This window comes from Aquarana catesbeiana, linkage group LG04 (assembly GCF_042186555.1).
Source record: "Aquarana catesbeiana isolate 2022-GZ linkage group LG04, ASM4218655v1, whole genome shotgun sequence".
In the NCBI taxonomy this organism is placed as follows: domain Eukaryota; kingdom Metazoa; phylum Chordata; class Amphibia; order Anura; family Ranidae; genus Aquarana; species Aquarana catesbeiana.
Window position 1 is genome coordinate 607,791,276 of NC_133327.1, and position 20,709 is coordinate 607,811,984.

Below are 20,709 nucleotides of genomic sequence, written 5' to 3' on the forward strand. Positions count from 1 at the left end.
GACAACTTTTGTTTTTAGTCATATGTGTGTTATAAAAGGTATAAGTTGATCTAGTGCCATCTAATGGACAATTGAAAAGATACAACACTTTTATGTTTCATGATTATGAGAAGTGACATGGAAGTGATTGATTGTTTACTTCTGAACATTAACTATGACCTACCCACAATGCTACTGGACAAGAGGAGAACTGAACTGCATTGTGGGAGGATATAAAAGGGCTGGGAGGGGCCATCTTAAGAGGCCGTCTCTTGTTCCTGGGACGCGTGGCCTGCCATCAGCGCTCTGTGGGTGTGTGTGTGTCCCACAGGGTTGCAACCTACCTTGTGAAGGAGCGGAGTAGCAGCAAGGATCCTGTCATCGCATCACAGTGTGCTGAAGCAGCAGAAGTGATTGTTCCGGGGAACCATGGAGGAGGTAACCGAGGACTCCTGGTCGTTAGTAAATGGAACAGTGTGACGGCGTGGTGGCGGCTCCATACGGACTGAGAACTGCTGAGATGGAGACATCCATCCACCCGGATCCCATGTGGTGAGAGGGTTAACACCCGGAGGTTTGTTTAATACTACACACATTTAGAACTTTTGCAGATTGTTGCTGGGACAGATAGTCCCACGGAACAAGTTCAGTTGGAGAAAATTACATTTACATAGACTACAATATTCAAGAGCTGACACTAGATGTCTGTCTTCTTCGTATAGGAACACTTAATCAGTTTGCTGGATTATAATTGCCCTTGTGTATTACCTTACACTGCGCAACACCTCAGAAGAACTCTCTGTGGATTACAATTACCATTTCGTAGCTAGCGAAGATTGAAGACGTCAAGACTATCTCTTTTATTGCAGGGCCCTGCATCTAGTTACAAAGGGTAGTGACTTTACGGTTTAGAGCAGGGGGAGCTCCCTGGTACAAATATATATTTAGGTATATTTGTGTATGTTACCAAGACTGCCATAACTGTTTATTATACTGTTGCACTACGTTGGTGTGATAGTGTAGTCACTGTAATAACTCTTTATATAAATATATCATTTACCCAAAGAAAGAAGTTATTTTGGTTATTACAGAAGTTTGTGTGCAGTGTTGTTATTTCTCCTGCAGGTGGAGCTACAAGCACCCAGGTAGAGGTAAATATAAATTTAAGTGCATTATTCTGGGTTAAAGTTGGTACTAATATCATTACAACACTGCACTACAGCTGTGTCAAGGGGACTGAACAATTTAAGAGGGGTGAAGAGAATAGAGGACAGGCCCAATAATAAACCAGCAGCTCCACCGTGAGTTATTGCTACACATATGATTGTGACACTAATCATTTTGTAATTGAATGTTATTAAAAATTACCTTTCCTTTTCAATCTGCAGCCACTGTAATTATCTAAGAATACATTGCAATATGGCTACCTGGAGTTTTCTGTACACAGAGTGTGTACTGACCACTCCCCAGAAACATAATTTCCTGCTTGTGTGATTGGCTCACCAATTTTCCCAGAAGTCTGCCTAAGATGCAAATCAATTTTCAGGCATCCCTTGCAACAAAAATGTCATTTTTTGAGAGATACTTTCAATAGGAACACGTCTAAAGGGATGCAGGCCCAGCAGATTTCCTCATTAATGCCCTGCTGCTGCCACACCTGACAGTTAATTATGAAACCACTCCCATTAGACTCACTCAGAGCAGAGGCACAGAGAAACACACATGGATTTCTTCAGAATAACAAATAGTAGGAATTTGCAAGAAAGTTTGTTATAATCCTTGCTCAGGCACATCTCTAGGCTTATGAGGTGGGACTACAGGTTGCAGTCAGTCCGCTTCAGGCTTGGAGGGTGTAGTAAAGCAAGCCACAGTTTGGATGGTGTGGAACTACAGGTCACAGCAAGTCCTCTAAGTGCTGTCCTGGTGCAGCATAACAAACTTCCACTAGATCAGATTGTGCACTAGTGGCTTACAATAAAAAGTCCACTCAGTATGGGCAAAATTGCTTTTTCAAGCATACTATGCTTGAAAAAGAAGCGCGGCTATTCCAACACCAATAGCACGCCGGCTCTGAAACGCGCTGCATGTTAGTGACGTCACGGCCCGGCGCCACGCTGTGTTTTGCTTCCCAAGCCTCGTTTTGGATTCTTCCCCCATGGCCGTTCACCATCATCCCAGAAGCTGAGCGAGGACAGTGAGGCTGCAGCACGGCTCGTTACCGGCCCTGACGCCGTATAATTATAATTTTAACCTTTCTCTCCCCCTTCCCTTTTACTGGGAATTTTGCCCATACCGAGTGGACTTTTTATTGTAAGCCACTAGTGCACAATCTCTGTGGAAGTTTTTTATGCTGCACCAGGACAGCACTTAGAGGACTTGCTACGACCTGTAGTTCCACACCATCCGAACTGTGGCTTGATGTGCTACACCCTACAAGCCTGAAGCAGACTGACTGCAACCTGTAGTCCCACCTCATCAGCCTAGAGATGTGCCTGAACTCAACTCTATGTTCTTCCATGTGAGTGGATATTGTTTTTATTAATAAATTGTTACTTGATATATATTCAGAGGCGCCCCTCTCCTTGTTTTTGTTCCCTTGCTTCGCCGGAACTTGCTTCTGGTCCTCGTGGTGGCAGCCCTGACAGACTGACCTATTCTCTTTCCCCATATTTGCCATCGGACTATTATGGACTACATAATTTTCATTTTGAGGTATTCAAGCATTGCGCCTTTTTACTTGTTAATGAGTACATTATATATAAATAGATATATACTTAGTGATGATAGCTCTGATATAAAACAGAGATTAAAAGTAGATATAGAAAACAAAACATACTACCTTGACATTTTTTTCTCAAATAAAATAAAAATAACATGACTTGCATACATTATTATATTTTTTTATTTAATTACACTCTGAGTGGCTGCACATAGAGTTGTAATGCAGAGCAGGAGTGCAAAGATTTACACAGGACTCCATAGGCCCCACGGGAACAGAAACATAGGGGCATAACCAGAAGACAACTGACAAAGGAAACTCCAATGAGGAATTATATAAAAAGAAAAAAAAATGCATGTTAGTCATGTTACATAGTTACATAGTCAGGTTGAAAAAAGACACAAGTCCATCCAGCTCAACCTTAAAAACAATAAATAAATTAAAAAAATATATATCGTACAATCAAATATACCCAATTTTATACCCACAGTTAATCCAGAGGAAGGCAAAAAACCCCAGCAGAGCATGCTCCAATTTGCTACAGCAGGGGAAAAAACTCCTTCCTGATCCCCCAAGAGGCAATCGGATTTTCCCTGGAACAACTTTACCTAAAAATGTTAGTACCCAGTTATATTCTGTACATTTAGGAAAGTATCCAGGCCTTTCTTAAAGCAATCTACTGAGCTGGCCAGAACCACCTCTGGTGGGAGTCTATTCCACATTTTCACAGCTCTTACTGTGAAGAAAACTTTCCGTATTTGGAGATGAAATCTCTTTTCCTCTAGACGTAAAGAGTGCCCCGTGTCCTCTGAGTTGACCTTAAGAGAATAACTCAACACCAAGTTCACTATATGGACCCCTTATATATTTGAACATGTTGATCATATCCTCCCTTATTCTCCTCTTCTCAAGAGTGAATAAATTCAGTTCCTCTAATATTTCCTCATAGCTGAGCTCCTCCATGCCTCTTATCAGTTTGGTTGCCCTTCTCTGCACTTTCTCCAGTTCCCCGATATCCTTTTTGAGAACTAGTGCCCAAAACTGAACTGCATATTCCAAATGAGGTCTTACTAATGATAATTTTACGTCTTATCTACTGATAATAACTCTTAACTAATGTTAATTTTGAATGGGCCAAGGTGTGCGTAATGAGGGAAAGTATCGCCCCCTCCGCTCCTCCCAGGACCTCCTGCTCTCTAGCTCCCTTGTTACCTCCTCCCATGCTCGCCTTCAGGACTTCTCCAGAGCCTCTCCCATCCTCTGGAATTCCCTGCCCCAGTATGTCCGATCAGCCCCTACCCTGTCCACCTTTAGGAGATCCCTGAAAACTCATTTATTCAGGGAAGCCTATCCCACACCCACATAACTGTCCCTGAGCCACCCCCATCAAATCATTCTTTGCAGCTATTACCTTTTGTACCACCATCCCCTCCCTTTAGAATGTAAGCTCTACGAGCAGGGCCCTCCTGTACCTTTTGTATTGAACTGTACTATAATTGTGTTGTCCCCCTTATACATTGTAAAGCTCTGTGTAAACTGTTGGCGCTATATAAATCTCGTATAATAATAATATAATAATATCATGTTTCACATGCATTGTTGTTTGTTTGCCTTCAATAATTTTGTCCCTACCTCACGCTGTAGCTAGGGGATGCGCTATGTAGTTGTGAAGAGGAAATGTCACCAGCACACCAGGATCTCCAAAAATGGGTCCAAAACTTTAATCACATAGTAGCAAAAAGCGATGTTTTGGAGCCACGCAGGACTCTTTCATCAGGCACGTGACCTGATAAAGGTGTCCTGCGTGGGTCTGAAACGTCGCTTTTTGCTACTATGTGATTGAAGTTTTGAAACCATTTTTGGAGATCCTGGTGTTCTGGTGACATTTTCTCTTCATGATTACATTTGATTCCAGCCGATGGTCATTTCAGCACCCAATTCGAAATACAGCTGTTTGTGCATGAACGTGTGTGTTGGGAGTATTGCATTGGAGGTGCTATGTAGTTACTCCCACACTTCTTCATTTAGCCTCCATTCATCAGATGTACTTTATTCTACTGGAGCTAGACACAGTATGATTTTTTTACCTAATGATGTAATATAAAATGCAACCCTAATCCTTTATGACAAGGATGCTAATATCAATAAAGATATATAAATAAAATGTGTGGTCAAAGCTTTATCCCTAAACAGTGTATCCAAATACATTTAAAAAATCCAGCAAAATATATACTCCGTAATTCATCAAAGCTTAATATATGTGAAAAATTTCTTTAAAGTGCAGTAAAAAAGTTAATTAAAAATAAATCTGAAAAAATGTATATAAAAAAAAAAAACAACCAATGAGTTCATATCAGGTGCAAAAAATCCTTAAATAATTTTTTAACGTGTTGATTTATATGCATAATAATGTACAGTGTCTTGCAAAAGTATTCATCCCCCTTGGCTTTTTACCTATTTTGTTACATTACAGCCTTTAGTTCAATGTTTTTTTTAATCTGAATTATATGGGATGGATTGGAACACAATAGTCTAAGTTGGTGAAGTAAAATTAGAATAATATATACATAAACCTATTTTTCAGAAACAAAAAACTGATAATTGACATGTGTGTATGTATTCACCCCTTTGTTATGAAGCCCATAAAAAGCTCTGGTGCAACCAATTACCTTCAGAAGTCACATAATTAGTGAAATGATGTCCACCTGTGTGCAATCTAATTGTCACATGATCTGTCATTACATATACACACCTTTTTGAAAGGCTCCAGAGGCTGCAACACCTAAGCAAGAGGCACCACTAACCAAACACTGCAATGAAGACCAAGGAACTCTCCAAACAAGTAAGGGACAATGCTGTTGAGAAGTACAAGTCAGGGTTAGGTTATAAAAAAATATCCAAATCTTTGATGATCCCTAGGAGCACCATCAAATCTATCATAACCAAATGGAAAGAACATGGCACAACAGCAAACATGCAAAGGGATGGCTGCACACCAAAACTCACAGACCGGGCAAGGAGGGCATTAATCAGAGAGGCAGCACAGAGACCTAAGGTAACCCTAGTGGAGCTGCACAGTTCCACAGCAGAGACTGGAGTATCTGTACATAGGACGACAATAAGCCGTACACTCTATAGAGTTGGGCTTTGTGGCAGAGTGGCCAGAAGAAAGCAATTACTTTCAGCAAAAAACAAAATGGCACGTTCTGAGTTTGCGAAAAGGCACGTGGGAGACTCCCAAAATGTATGGAGGAAGGTGCTCTGGTCTGATGAGACTAAAATTGAACTTTTTGGCCATCAAAGAAAGCGCTATGTCTGGCGCAAACCCAACACATCACATTACCCAAAGAACACCATCCCCACAGTAAAACATGGTGGTGGCAGCATCATGCTGTGGGGATTTCAGCAGTCGGGACTGGGAAACTGGTCAGAGTTGAGGGAAAGATGGATGGTGCTAAATACAGGGATATTCTTGAGCAAAACCTGTACCACTCTGTGTGTGATTTGAGGCTAGGACGGAGGCTCACCTTCCAGTAGGACAATGACCCCAAACATACTGCTAAAGCAACACTTGAGTGGTTTAAGGGGAAACATGTAAATGTGTTAGAATGGCCTAGTCAAAGCCCAGACCTCAATCCAATAGAAAATCTGTGGTCAGACTTAAAGATTGCTGTTCACAAGCACAAGTCATCCAACTTGAAGGAGCTGGAGCAGTTTTGCAAGGAGGAATGGGCAAAAATCCCAGTGGTAAGATGCAGCAAGCTCATAGAGATTTATCCAAAGCGACTTGGAGCTGTGATAGCTGCAAAAAGTGGCTCTACAAAGTATTGACTTTAGGGGGGTGAATAGTTATGCACATTGACTTTTTCTGTTATTTGGTCCTATTTGTTGTTTGCTTCACTGTTATGATCTGCACAAGTTTTGGATTAAAGCCTTCTGCGATCTGCAAGATGTTATTTGGTCACTGTTGGCCAAGCTACTGAGACTTTAAGTAGAGAAATCTCATCACAAATAGATGCGCTATAGAGATCACACATTCGGTGCTTAGATTGTAAAAAAAAAAAAAAAACACACAGTGTAACGGGTAGAGGACAGCGGATGTCATATGACATGGTGATCACATGCAGGCTGAAGGCTATATTGAGAAAAAAATTAAAGCCTTCAGCATACAGATGAACACTTCCACCTTCCGGCTGCAATCTTCCGATACAGAGCCATATGCTTAATGCTATGTTTAGATTAGAGCATTTAAAAAAAAAATAATAATAATAAATGTAAACAGACAGGCTCTTTTTTTGCAGAAGATAAATGCAATGTCTCTTCTGCAATAAAATGAAATCTTCTACCTGTTCACAAAGCTCTGTAGAATGTACAGTAAGCTGCACATGCGCAGCTCAGTTTACATTATGGTACACTGCCTATGTGCCAGGAATCTGTCTACACTCCTGTGCTCGTGCAGGGGTGACGTCATCCCACAATGAATGAAGCCAGGGAGAAGATGTCGTCGCTGACAAGGGTAACAGGCGTCAGACCATTGAAAATAAGTATTTTTGCCTTTAGTTCAGCTTTAGGAATGATTTTGTAAACAAGGCGTTTTGTATTTACACATGTACACCAGATCCAATAACACATCTGAGGCCAATTGTTAAGTAGCAATTTTTAGTCTGGAACTTAATCTAATACAGTATGTAGACATTACTCTGTTGCTAGGTCATAGACAGCCATGTCTGGTGTTAAGTTCAACATACACAAGTCAGTACAGCAGTGGAGGAAGTATAGGGGTCGCTGAGGTCGCCATGGCGACTGGGCCCCATGCTGCAGGGGGCCCTTGAGGGCCCCCCTGTTTATCTTGATAGGAGGAGCGGCTGAGATCGATCTCCCCATCGTCAGCCGAACTGTAATCGGCACTGTGCGGGGAGCTTGTCACACTGATCTAAAGTGAAAGCACAGTGTGTGCTGTGCTCTTTGTCTCCCCCTACAGTGCAGTACCCGGCAGGAAGAGGTAAGGTAAAGCACTGCCGTTTTTGAAAAGGCTATCTGTATGTGTGTATGTGTGTGTTCTTATATGTGTGCTCATGTATGTGTATGTGTTTGCATGTGTTTATGTGTGTATTTATATATGTATATGTATTTGTGTGTGTATATACAGTATATGTGTGTGTATATTATGTGTGTGTTTATCTATGTGTATGTGTGTGTGTGTGTGTTTAGATGCAGTGGCGGCCCGTGCATTAAGGGCGCACGGGCGCCGCCCCCTCTCTCCAGCCACCCCTATATCACCAATAGACCCCTATCATCTATGGCCGCCGCTGCCACCCCCTATTCAGGCGCCCAGCCCCTTTTTGGGTGCAGGGAACCTGAATGACAGCGGCAGGGGGGTGGGGGGTTTGAAGCACTGGATTAGAACCATAGGCTCTAATAGGCATCAAAAAAGGTGACCTCACAGGTCACTTAGCTGTGTTAGAAAAGCGAATGACTATGCGCTTTCCTAACACTAAACTGCCTCTCTGCCAATCAGGTGCTCGGATCTGTTACCCGTCACCTGATTGGATGAAACGACAGGCGCCACTATTGGACACCTATCAGGAGGAGATGACGGGAGATGAGGACAGCAGGAGACGCATGGAGGACCCCACTCATCGCAGTCACCCGCTACCCCACCAAGACAGGGTAAGTGCCGGTGAGTGGTCGGGGGGTCACACTGGGGGCATTCAAGGGAACACTGACAGCATTAAATGGGCACACGGGCAGCATTTGATGGGCACACTGGCAGCATTTGATGGGCACACTGGCTGCGTTTGATGGGCACAGTGGCAGCGTTTGGCACAGTGGCTGCAATTGATGGCACAGTGGCTGCGTTTGATGGAACACTGGCAGCATTTAATGGGCACAGTGGCAGCATTTGATGGGCACACTGGCAGCATTTAATGGGCACAGTGGCAGCGTTTGATGGGCACACTGGCAGCGTTTGATGGGCACAGTGGCAGCGTTTGATGGGCATAGTGGCAGCATTTGGCACAGTGGCTGCAATTGATGGCACAGTGGCAGTGTTTGATGGGTACAGTGGCAGCAATTGATGGCACAGTGGCTGCGTTTGATGGCACACTGGCAGCATTTAAGTGGCACAGTGGCAGCGTTTGATGGGCACAGTGGCAGCGTTTGATGGGCACAGTGGCAGCGTTTGATGATTTTTTTTCAAAAAATTTTGAGCACCAGCTGCCACTGTTTAGATGTATGTATGCACATTTTATGTATGCACGTTTAATCCTGACACCCTATATGTGTACAATCAGGACTGATTTTTTTTTCTTGCTCGTTCAAAGTACCAGCAACAAAATGCTGTTCCTCTGAAAAGCGATCCATGCTAAGATCACTTTTCAGAGGCATTTGACAGCCGGTAAAGAGGCAATATGTTGCCTCCTGACCACCTGTTTTAACCCCTTAAAGTGATTGAAAAGGTTTTTCTTTTAAATAACAAACATGTCATACCTTCATTGTGCAGTTAGTTTTGCACAGAGCGGCCCCGAACACCGACTTCTGGGGTCCCTCGGCAGCTCTCGCGGCTCCTCCTCTTATCAGACATTCCCCTGGGAAAAGCGCTGTCCAGGGGTCAGAGGGGCCCTTCATGATTTCTTGCATCAGGGCCCTGAAGGTTTTAGTTACGCCACTGCAGTACAGTATGCATTTTTGTAAGCATATTGGCACTGCTACTAGTGATTCAAGTAACCCTTTAAGTCAACCTCCTGTTGACAAGCTCCTTCAGAGGTTTGATTTCTCTTGGTATCTCTCATCTCTTATTATGTTGATCCTTTGTCTTCACTCTTCTGTACAGTTCTATAAACATTTGAGTCAGTGTTTTTTTAAGTAGTGAGGCCATATCAGTAGCATGATAGGCAAGCACAAACTTCATTTATTTCTTTCATGACAGTTTACCTTTAGGCTTATGCCCCGTACACACGGTCGAATTTTCCGACGGAAAATGTGCGATAGGACCTTGTTGTCGGAAATTCCGACCGTGTGTAGGCTCCATCACATATTTTCCATCGGATTTTCCGACACACAAAGTTTGAGAGCAGGATGTAAAATTTTCCGACAACAAAATCCGTTGTCGGAAATTCCGATCGTGTGTACACAAATCCAACGGACAAAGTGCCATGCATGCTTAGAATAAATAAAGAGATGAAAGCTACTGGCCACTGCCCCGTTTATAGTCCCGACGTACGTGTTTTACAGCACCGCGTTTAGAACGATCGGATTTTCCGACAACTTTGTGTGACCGTGTGTATGCAAGACAAGTTTGAGCCAACATCTGTCAGAAAAAATCCTAGGATTTTGTTGTCGGAATGTCCGAACAAAGTCCGACTGTGTGTACGGGGCATAAGACAAAAAATACATACAAAAGAAAAAACTAGCAAGTGCACTGATCAACAGTTTAGTATAGCCCTCCAGCTGGCTATTGGTGATAATGAGGCAAAGGGTGCTGCTGCTCTCAATGGATTCTCTGGGGGCAGGAACACATCTAGACAAAAACACAAAAGAAGAGAGCGCAAAGCTGCCCTAGCGTTATTCGGTTTAATATGGTAAAGTTAAAAACACTACAATGGTCAAACTCACATTGTGTGAAGATAGATACAGCATAAGGATTCCACTGTGGCTGCACTCCTAAAACCACTTCAAGATCCCGACAGGGGAGGGGGGAGCCCCGATCCTGGCAGCACATCCGAGGTTATCCACCACAATGCTCGACTTGCAGATCCTAATGCGTATGTGCCCAGTCCAGCCGGCGCTGCTCTCCGAGGACACACAAACTCACATGAGCAGGATACAGGGGGAAGAGAGTGTGAATGTCACACAGTTGCCATGACAGTGCATTTCGGAGGCGTGGCCTCTCTTCCCCCCCTGTATTCTGCTCGTGTGGGTTCGTGTGTCCTCTGAGAGCAGCGCCAGCTGGACCGGGTGCATGCACATTGGGATCTGCACAACGAGCATGGTGGTGGATAAACTCGAATGTGTTGCCAGGATCCGGGCAGCTAGGTTGAACATCCACAGCTCCCCCCTCCCCTGTTGGGATCTTTAGGTGGCTTTAGGAGTGCAGCCACAGTGGAATTCTTATGCTGTATCTATCTTCACACAATGTGAGTTCGACCATTGTAGTGTTTTTACCATATTAAAGCTGAATTACACTAGGGTGGCTTTGCGCTCTCTTCTTTTGTGTTTTTAACTTTAGGCTAAGGCCTATGAAGCCTACCCATAAAGTATCATCTGAGTTTAATTAGGTATTATGGTGGTGGTTTGTTTTATGGCATGAACAAGGTTAGTAAATATATTATTCTGATGGAATTGGGCACCCATACTATGTTTATTGCACTTCACTTTAAAATCCCTACCTATATAGTGTATGCATCCTTGTATGTACTTTCAGATTCATGATCCTTAGCAGCATATGAGCTAGGTTAGACATTTATTGCCTGAAAAATTTATATTTAATGTAAATTTTACATTAAGTTACACAATTTTAAAATCCATGGTGTCATAAGGCATTATTAATCTATAGAATGAGTTTGTTTGAAGCAGAGTTCCAAAGAAGACAGTGAACGTCTAATGATACCGTGCGGGGCTCTTAGACACCAGAGAGAGTCAGTGAATGCTGTAGTGGAAGTATATTCATTCCCTAACCCTGCAATATTGATTAGTGGAAGAGTAAAGGGAAATACACTCTTCTTATCAATGGGATTTATTGTCACTGATGCAGAGAACGTGACCAACTAAGTGTAAAAATGTTTTGCACAATGGGTTAAAAGAGTAAATATATTCTGACAAACAACCCCTGTCGGTTGTGGATGGAGTGTATCCGTTGCATAGGACTTTGGGGTTCATATGAAAAATGGGTGGCAGTAGAAGGTCTGTAAACCCGGGCATGGATTAATATGCTATGAGCTAAGCGTGAGCTCAGATGTACCAAGCAAACTAATGGTAAATATTGGTGAAGAAACAAATCCTGAAAAAACACTATGGGTGTGGTAAGGCAGATAAGTCGGTGGAACCATGGCGGTGTTGTGAAGAGGGGTTGGTAGGAGGAGGAGTAGGTGCTTCCTTGCTCCCGGACGTAACCCCCAAAGGATGAGACTCTGAGGCTGGTAGAACATAGGTGATGTTATTGTCCCATTTAGCATTAAAACGATGTGATTGCTGATGTTGTGATAGAAACAAGTCTAGCTTTTCCTTCCGCAAAAGGCCCAGCAAGTCTGATTTCACATCCATGATGGTTGGAGAGATGGATGAAGTCCACTGTTTGAGAATTGCCCTCCTGGCAGCCATGAAGCCAGTGGATAACCATGCCTTGTTGCGCCTGAGGACCTGGGTTTGTGGTTTTGGTAAACTGAAAGGGGGATGTCCAGAAGTACAAACAGTAGAGATAAGGGTCTTTGCAGGGTTGAAGGCCCGTAACCAATGCAATGCAGCAAGGCGTTCTACCTGGTCACAGAAGTGTGAGATAGGGGGCAAGTCCATAGTCTATGCATAACGGAGGGGCTGTAGTCTGAACACAGGGGGCAGAGTTGGCGTCCTGGAAGATTTTTAGACCGCAAGTGGGGGATGTAGGCTCGGTGCATAATTTTGAATTGCTGTTCGTGCCAGAATTTATTTGTGATAAAAGCACAGGTGGAGTTGTAACCAGCCAAAATACGATTCACGGCATCCGAGGACTGTAGATCTTTATTCCAAGAGGCTGTTGAACAGGAGTGTAACAGTTTTGTTGGGCGGAAGCTCAGGGGCTTATATATGTCTGAGATTTTGTGGCGATGATGGTTTAGAAAAATAGTCCAGGAGAGAAGAGCTGAACCTTCAGACTCTGGGTGGACAATGGACATAAGCTGACTGCAAAGCAAACTTCTTGTTGAGCATGAAGAATATGGTGCGGAGGGAGATTATACAGATGCATCAACTGGGGAAAGGACAGGGCTGTGTAAAATTGGTTAGACCCTCTGAGGCCCATATGGAGAAAGCTGCATGTTGCTGCGCCTGTGGAAATAGAGGGTGACGAAGAATAGGAAGATAACGGGAAAGAAGGGGGGAGAAGCCCAATTTCTTCCTGATCCCTCTCTAGGCTATCAGAGAAAGGTGGGTCTGACCAATTATCCAATTCAGCAGAGATTTTGGAGAGGACTGGGGAATAGTTGAGGTGGTAGAGAGAGGATGGCAATTTTAATTCCTAAATACGTGGTGATCTTTGGCAATTGGGAACACTGAGTCAATCAGCCAGGGTGGGGAGTGCATGTGGCAGAGAGAAAGAATCTTACTTTTTGACATTGTGAGAAGTTTATCCTAAGTCCTGGCCCGAAAGCGAGTGAAGATTTCCTGGATTCGGATCATTTCCACTTGCGGGTTAGATGTACAAATCAGGATGTCATCATCAAATAAAGCAGTACCTAGATCCTGATTACCTACCTGGATCCTGTGGAGGTCTGGGTGTAGGAGCAAGTATCCGGAAAGGGGTTAAAGTGCAAGGTTGAAAAGCAAGGACGAGAGGGACACCCTTGCCGTGTGCCTTTATGATGGAGCCAGATATTGTTAGAAACGAGACCCGTTGCAACTACATTTGCTGAGGAGCAGAATACATGGTTGTAATGAGATGCAGGAAAGGACCTGAGAAGCCGAATTTCGTTAGTACCATCCTCAACCAGTAAAAACTTACATTATCAAAAGCCTTTTCAGCATCAGGAGTAAGAATGACGTATTCACTGGAGGGGTTGCCCTCTCAGACTCCAACTCCATGACTATCCTTATATTTGAGGTGGCGGATTGCCCCTGGGTGAAGCCTGCCTGCAAAGGGTGGATAAGTGAGGGCATGATCTGCACTAGCCAATTGGCCGTGATTATGGACAGGAGCTTTGAGTCCAGCTTCAGTAGGGATATCGTGTGGTAGGAGCCTGGCTCCATAGGGTTCTTTTGATTCTTGGGGATCAATTTAATATGGACTTGGTAGCCTGAGGGAAGGTAGTAGTTAGCATCTAAGATATATTGAAAGGTAGACACTAAAGGCTGGGGTAATGATCTGCGAAGAGAGCTTATACAATTCAGAAGTGTAAGAGTCAAGGGCCCGGGCTTTACCTGCCAATAAAGAGCTGATTGCACCAGTGACATCTTAAAATTGGGGAGTTGAGTTGATTCAAGAGTGAATGGTCTATAGGAGGGAGGGGGACTTGGTCTTTAAAGGACTCCACTGTGGCCATGTCGATAGAGTCAGAACCATATAACCTTGTGTAGAACTTCTCTAAGATCAGATTCATATCTTTAGGGGAGGAAGCTAGGCTACCTGCTGTCAGGGCTGGGCTCAGCCCTTCTTTTTCAAAGCTGGCCGCTCAGCTGTCAGCTAATTGCCAGCTCCTATCTCTCCACAGTGACTCACCTGTTGATGATATCCTGCTCGTCAGTCCTGCCTACTTAAGCTGTCCAGTCCAGATGATCTTTGCCTTTGCCTTGGTCACATCTCTAGAGACGCTCTCCTGTGTTCCTGTTAAAGACTTGCTTGGCTGACATTCCTTCTAGCTCCAGATCCTGCTTGCTGTGTTCTATTATGCTCATCTCTGGCTCCCTGACGTTTTGGCTTGTCTAACTATCCGTTCCAGGTTCCTAAACTCTGGCTATGTTTTGACTACGTTTACTCTATTTACCTTTTTTTTTATTATTATTAAACAAGTGTGATTTAACTGTACTTCTGATTCATGGATTCTGACACCTAGATCATCTTTTAGGGCAGTTATATGGATGGGAGTGTGGTGGCCCCTACACAGACGAGCTAGGAGCTTCCCAGACTTATTGCTGAATTTATGGTATTTGAGGTCTAGTAGGGAGTTGTGGATCTTTACCTGAGCTTCTGCCCAGAGGTCAAACTGGCTTTTGGCAGCACGCCAATTTTCTCTGGGTTTTGGAGAGTTCTGCTTTGCTAGATGTGCCTGAACGTCCCACAGGGCTTTATTTGCTGAGCAATATTCCTTGGTAATATTTCTTTTGTAACCAGTGGCAAAAGAGATAATCCTGCCACACAGCACAGCCTTCCCAGCTCCCAGAAAAGATTGCGGTTAGCCATGTGTTCCGAATTAGTAGGCACATAGCCCATGTTTCCTTAATAATCTTGTGAAGGTCTTAGTTACATGCTAAGTAGGATGGGAATAGCCAGATCCTAACTGATTTCTGTGAAATGAATCCAGGCAAATGTACCGATATCGGGGCATGATCCGATATCACTATTTCATGTACAGTATCTCACAAAAGTAAAATATTTAATATTTTATTATATCTTTTCACTTGACAACACTGAAGAAATTACACTTTACTACAATGTAAAGTAGTGAGTGTACAGCTTGTATAACAGTGTAAATTTGCTGTCCCCTCAAAATAACTCAACACACAGCCATTAATGCCTAAACCGCGGGCAACAAAAGTGAACAAAACCCCTAAGTAAAAATGTCCAAATTGGGCCCAATTAGCCATTTTCCCTCCCCGGTGTCATGTGACACATTAGTGTTACAAGGTCTCAGGTATGAATGGGGAGCAGGTGTGGTAAATATGGTGTTATCGCTCTCTCTCTCATACTGGTCACTGGAAGTTCAACATGCCACCTCATGGCAAAGAACTCTCTGGGGATCTGAAAAAAAGAATTGTTGCTCTACATAAAGATGGCCTAGACTATAAAAAGATTGCCAAGACCCTGATTCTGAGCTGCAGCATGGTGGCCAAGACCATGCAGCGGTTTAACAGGACAGGTTCCACTCAGAACAGGCCTCTGCATGGTCGACAAAGGAAGTTGAGTGTAGCACGTGCTCAGCGTCATATCCAGAGGTTGTCTTTGGGAAATAGACATATGAGTGCTGCCAGCATTGCTGCAGAGGTTGAAGGGGTGGGGGGTCAGCCTGTCATTGCTCAGACCACACGCTGCACACTGCATCTAATTAGCCTGCATGGCTGTAGTCCCAGAAGGAAGCTTCTTCCTAACATGATGCACAAGAAAGCCTGCAAACAGTTTTCTCAAGACAAGCAGACTAAGGACATGGATTACTGGAACCATGTCCTGTGGTCTGATGAGACCAAGATAAACTTATTTGGTTCAGATGGTGTCAAGCCTGTGTGGCGGCAACCAGGTGACGAGTACAAAGACAAGTGTGTCTTGCCTACAGTCAACCATGGTGGTGGGAGTGTCATGGTCTGGGCCTGCATGAGTGCTGCGGGCACTGGGGAGCTACAGTTCATTGAGGGAACCATGAATGCCAACATGTACTGTGACATACTGAAGCAGAGCATGATCCCCTCCCTTCAGAGACTGGGCCACAGGGCAGTATTCCAACATGATTACGACCCCAAGACGACCACTGCCTTGCTAAAGAATCTGAGGGTAAAGGTGATGGACTGGCCAAGCATGTCTCCAGACCTAAACCCTATTGAACATCTGTGGGACATCCTCAAACGTAAGATGGAGGAATGCAAGGTCTATAACATCCACCAGCTCCGTGATGTCATCATGGAGGAGTGGAAGAGGACTCCAGTGGCAACCTGTGAAGTTCTGGTGAACTCCATGCCCAAGAGTGTTAAGGCAGTGCTGGAAAATAATGGTGGCCACACAAGATATTTACACTTTGGGCCCAATTTGGACATTTTCACTTAGGAGTGTACTGACTTTTGTTGCCAGCGGTTTAGACATTAATGGCTGTGTGTTGAGTTATTTTGAGGGGACAGAAAATTTACACTGTTATACAAGCTGTAGCAAAGTGTAATTTATTCAGTGTTGTCACAAGAAAAGATATACGGTAAAATATTTACAAAAATGTGAGAGGTATACTGTGGGGGTCCGTGACATAATCCAATAATAGGGAATTGGAAAAGGTATAATCAATCCTGGAAAGTGTGTTATGAGGAGGGGAGAAGTATGTGATTTCTCGTCCCTTAGGGTTTGACAATCTCCAGAGGTCTGTCAGACCAATGGCCGTCTGCAAAGTGTGAAAGTGGGGTGGGGGTGCATGAGGGGGGTTGGCCATGGGGGCGATTACTCAGATATTTGTCTTCTTTGGGGAACACCACTGAATTAAAGTCTTGCGGGGTGCAGAGACTAGAACATGCTACATTTTCCACTCTAAAAACAGGCGTAACACGTACCATGCTTCAAAGGTGAACCTGTCCTTTAAAATCCCCCCAAAATTATATAATTCTGACAAAAGTATAGACAATGTAGAATAAAATTGCAGTTTTGTATGTCACATAGTAATTGTGCTACTGTTACTCAAATCTATATTTTTGGTAAAAAAAAAAATACACTCAAATGAATTTTAGTGCACACAAACACATTATAATACACAAATTTTTATTAAACTATAAAAGATGAGGCTGTATTAAGTAAATAGATGCCAAGATACTCAAAGTTGATGCGCATTAACCACTTCAGCCCTGGAAGATTTGGCTGCTCAATGACCAGGCCATTTTTTGCGATACAGCATTGTGCGATTGTGCGACGTTGTACTCAAACAAAATTGATGTTCTTTTTTCCCCACAAATAAAGCTTTCTTTTTGTGGTATTTGATCATCTCTGCATTTTTTATTTTTTGCGTTATAAACAAAAAAAGACCGTCAATTTTGAAAAAAATATACATATTTTGTACTTTTTGCTATAATAAATATCCTCGTTTTTTTTTTTTTTTTAAAAGCACATTTTTTCCTCAGTTTGGGCCAATATGTTTCTGATAGCAAACACTCAGAAATATAAAAAAGTGTACTCAGAATTACATTAAACAAAAGTAAACACTTTGTTTATAGACCTTTCATCCTTCTCCAGAAGCATAGACAAAGTATCAGCCCAGAGCTCAGGCAGAAGACAGGTGGGGTAATTTCCAAGCAATTGGTCAGCTCTATTATTTAGTTACTTTAAAAGAAGAACTCTAATCATGACCCCTGTGATTCTGGATCTGGAGCGTATAACCTGTTAGTAGACCCTACAGACTTTGTTATACACTGCCAAAGGCCAGTTTTTATTTTGCCCTGTAAATTATAACAGCACATCCTGCAGCCACACAAATCTATAGTTGTTATAAAACATATATTAGGGGTATTTTACACATAATGCTGCTACTATATTTATAGGACAGATGGTTTCTCTTTAGAGACTTTAGCACAGGTAGGCTCTTTCAAAATTGCTTGCAGTTGTGAAACACATAATAGTTGTATTTGTGCCATTTATTAAACGAAGAGAGAAGTTTCAACTGTTAGGTTGTACAATGAATCCTTCATATCCTTGGCACATGACTGCTGGCAAGATGAACTAAGCCAGTGCCTGGTCATGGTATATAGTAGGGTTGGGCCGAAAACACCCCCCCCCCCCCCCCCCGTTCGATTCGCACCAGAACATGCAAAAAATTTGTTCGAACTTGCGAACACCGTTAAAGTCTATGGGACATGAACATGAAAAATCAAAAGTGCTAATTTTAAAGGATTATATGCATGGTATTGTCTTAAAAATTGTTTGGGAACCTGGGCCCTGACCCAGGGGACATGTGTCAATGCAAAAAAAAGTTTTAAAAACGGCTGTTTTTTTCGGGAGCAGTGATTTTAATAATGCTTAAAGTGAAACAATAAAAGTGTAATATTCCTTTAAATTTCATACCTGGGGGGTGTCTATAGTATGCCTGTAAAGTGGCGCATGTTTCATGTTTCATGTTTAGAACAGTCTGACAGCAAAATGACATTTCTAAAGGAAAAAAAGTCATTTAAAACTACTCGCGGCTATAATGAATTGTCAGTCTGGCAATACACATAAAAGTTCATTGATAAAAACGGCATGGGATAACACCACAGGGGAACCCCGAACCAAAATTAAAAAAAAAAAATGCGTGGGAGTCCCCCCAAATTCCATACCAGGCCCTTCAGGTCTGGTATGGATATTAAGGGGAACCCCATGCCAAAAGTTTAAAAAAATAGCGTGGGGGTCCTCCTCAAAATCCATACCAGACCCTTCAGGTCTGGTATGAATTTTAAGGGGAACACGCGCCAAAATTTAAAAATAAAATGGCGTGTGGTCCCCCCAAAAATCCATACCAGACCCTTATCCGAGCATGCAACCTGGCAGGCTGCAGGAAAAGAGGGGGGGACAAGAGAGCGCTCAGGGCATGTGGCCTGGTATGGTTCAGGAGGGGGGAGGGCCGCTCTCTCCTCCCCCCCTCTGCGGCCTGCCAGGTTGCATGCTCGGACAAGGGTTTGGTATGGATTTTTGGGGGGACCCCACGCCATTTTTTTTATTTTGGTGCGGGGTTCCCCTTAAAATCATACCAGACCCTTCCTGGTATGGATTTTGAGGGGGACCCCCAAGCCATTTAAAAAAAAAAAATTGGCGTAGGGTTCCCCTTAATATCCATACCAGACCTGAAAGGCCTGGTATGGAAGTTGGGGGGACCCCCACGCATTTTTTTTTAAATTTTGGTTCAGGGTTCCGCTGTGGGGGAATCCCATGCCATTTTTAGCAATGAACTTTTATGTGTATTGCCGGGACTGACAATTCATTATAGCCGCGAGTAGTTTTAAATGACTTTTTTTCCTTTAGAAATGTCATTTTGCTGTCAGACTGTTCTAAACACGGGAAACATGCGCCACTTTACAGGCATACTATAGACACTCCCCAGGTATGAAATTTAAAGGAATATTACACTTTTATTGTTTCACTTTAAACATTATTAAAATCACTGCTCTCGAAAAAACGACCGTTTTTAAAACTTTTTTTTGCATTAACACATGTCCCCTGGGGCAGGACCCAGGTCCCCGAACACTTTTTATGACAATAACTTGCATATTAACCTTTAAAATTAGCACTTTTGATTTCTCCCATAGACTTTTAAAGGGTGTTCCGCAGCTTTCGAATTTGCCGCGAACACCCCAAATTGTTCGCTATTCGGCGAACAGCCATTGTTCGAGTCGAGCTCATGTTCGACCCGAACATAAAGCCCATCCCTAGTAAATAGGTATGAGAGCTAACCTCTAACTGGAGTAATTAGTTTGAGGTTTATCTTTATGTGAGCACAGGTAGTGTTCAGTAAAAGACTCCATGGATTTTGTGCCAACACTTTCAGTACATGATTAGCGTAAAAATTACCTCAAGTCACAACAGGCTGAAACTTCTGGAACAACAGTGCAGAAAAGCCCCATCCACAAAAATTATGAGCCAGTGATTCAAAGTATGGAAGCAAGGGAGTCAGCGTGACAGCTATGCAGTTTTGATTCTTAAAAGGAAAGCTCAGCAATGTCAGCCCCCTGGTTTAACCAGCCAAAGCACTTGTAAATTTTTCCAGCCAGTAATATATACATAGCCCCAGAAGACAGCAGAGCCATTTTGATTACCTCAGTTTTCTATACTACATTCAAGCAATATAGCTTGTCACCTCCATATCTCCTGCATATTACTAGTTTGTGAAGAAATGGCAGTAGACTGATTAGGTATTCCCTTTTCTTCTCTCCTCTTATCAGCATTTTCCTCTTCAGTACATGTTCATGAAGAACCAGCAGATTGGCTGAGAGTACAATCCCTTTCCCTGTCAGCTAATCCTTACAGTAGTAGCTAGGAGCTAGCTAATATGGCGTGCATATTTATGATACATTCTGCAGCATTGCTACAGTAGAACTGGTGCCATTAGGGCCCACATTTCTACCCAGGACTCTACCCGCTTGAGAGCAGGGTTAAGGACTGTAATGATATTACTTTTTCTGATTTGAATATAGAATTCCTATGCCTTTGGGGCTGTGGCATCAGGATACAGAAGGAAGTGGTTCAGGGGCGGCCCGTTCATTAAGGGTGCATGGGTGCTGTCCCCCCTATCCACGCGTCCGGCCCCCTGCAGGACGCCGGATGCATGGATTCCAATAGGAGCTGGGTGTTTTTTTTAAGTACCTTATTAGAGCCAGAGGCTCTAATAGGCTTCGAAATAGGGTGGACTTGTGGCACAAAGAGAATGCGAACAGAGCCCACCAAGGTGTGTAACAAC

At 43.2% G+C, this 20,709-nt stretch overlaps 1 protein-coding gene across 6 annotated transcripts in view; it reads right to left on the bottom strand.

Annotated features, from left to right (window-relative positions):
* Positions 1–20,709, bottom strand: part of MACROD2 (mono-ADP ribosylhydrolase 2) — a 3,509,413-nt gene that overhangs the window by 1,223,380 nt on the left and 2,265,324 nt on the right. The window lies entirely within an intron of this gene.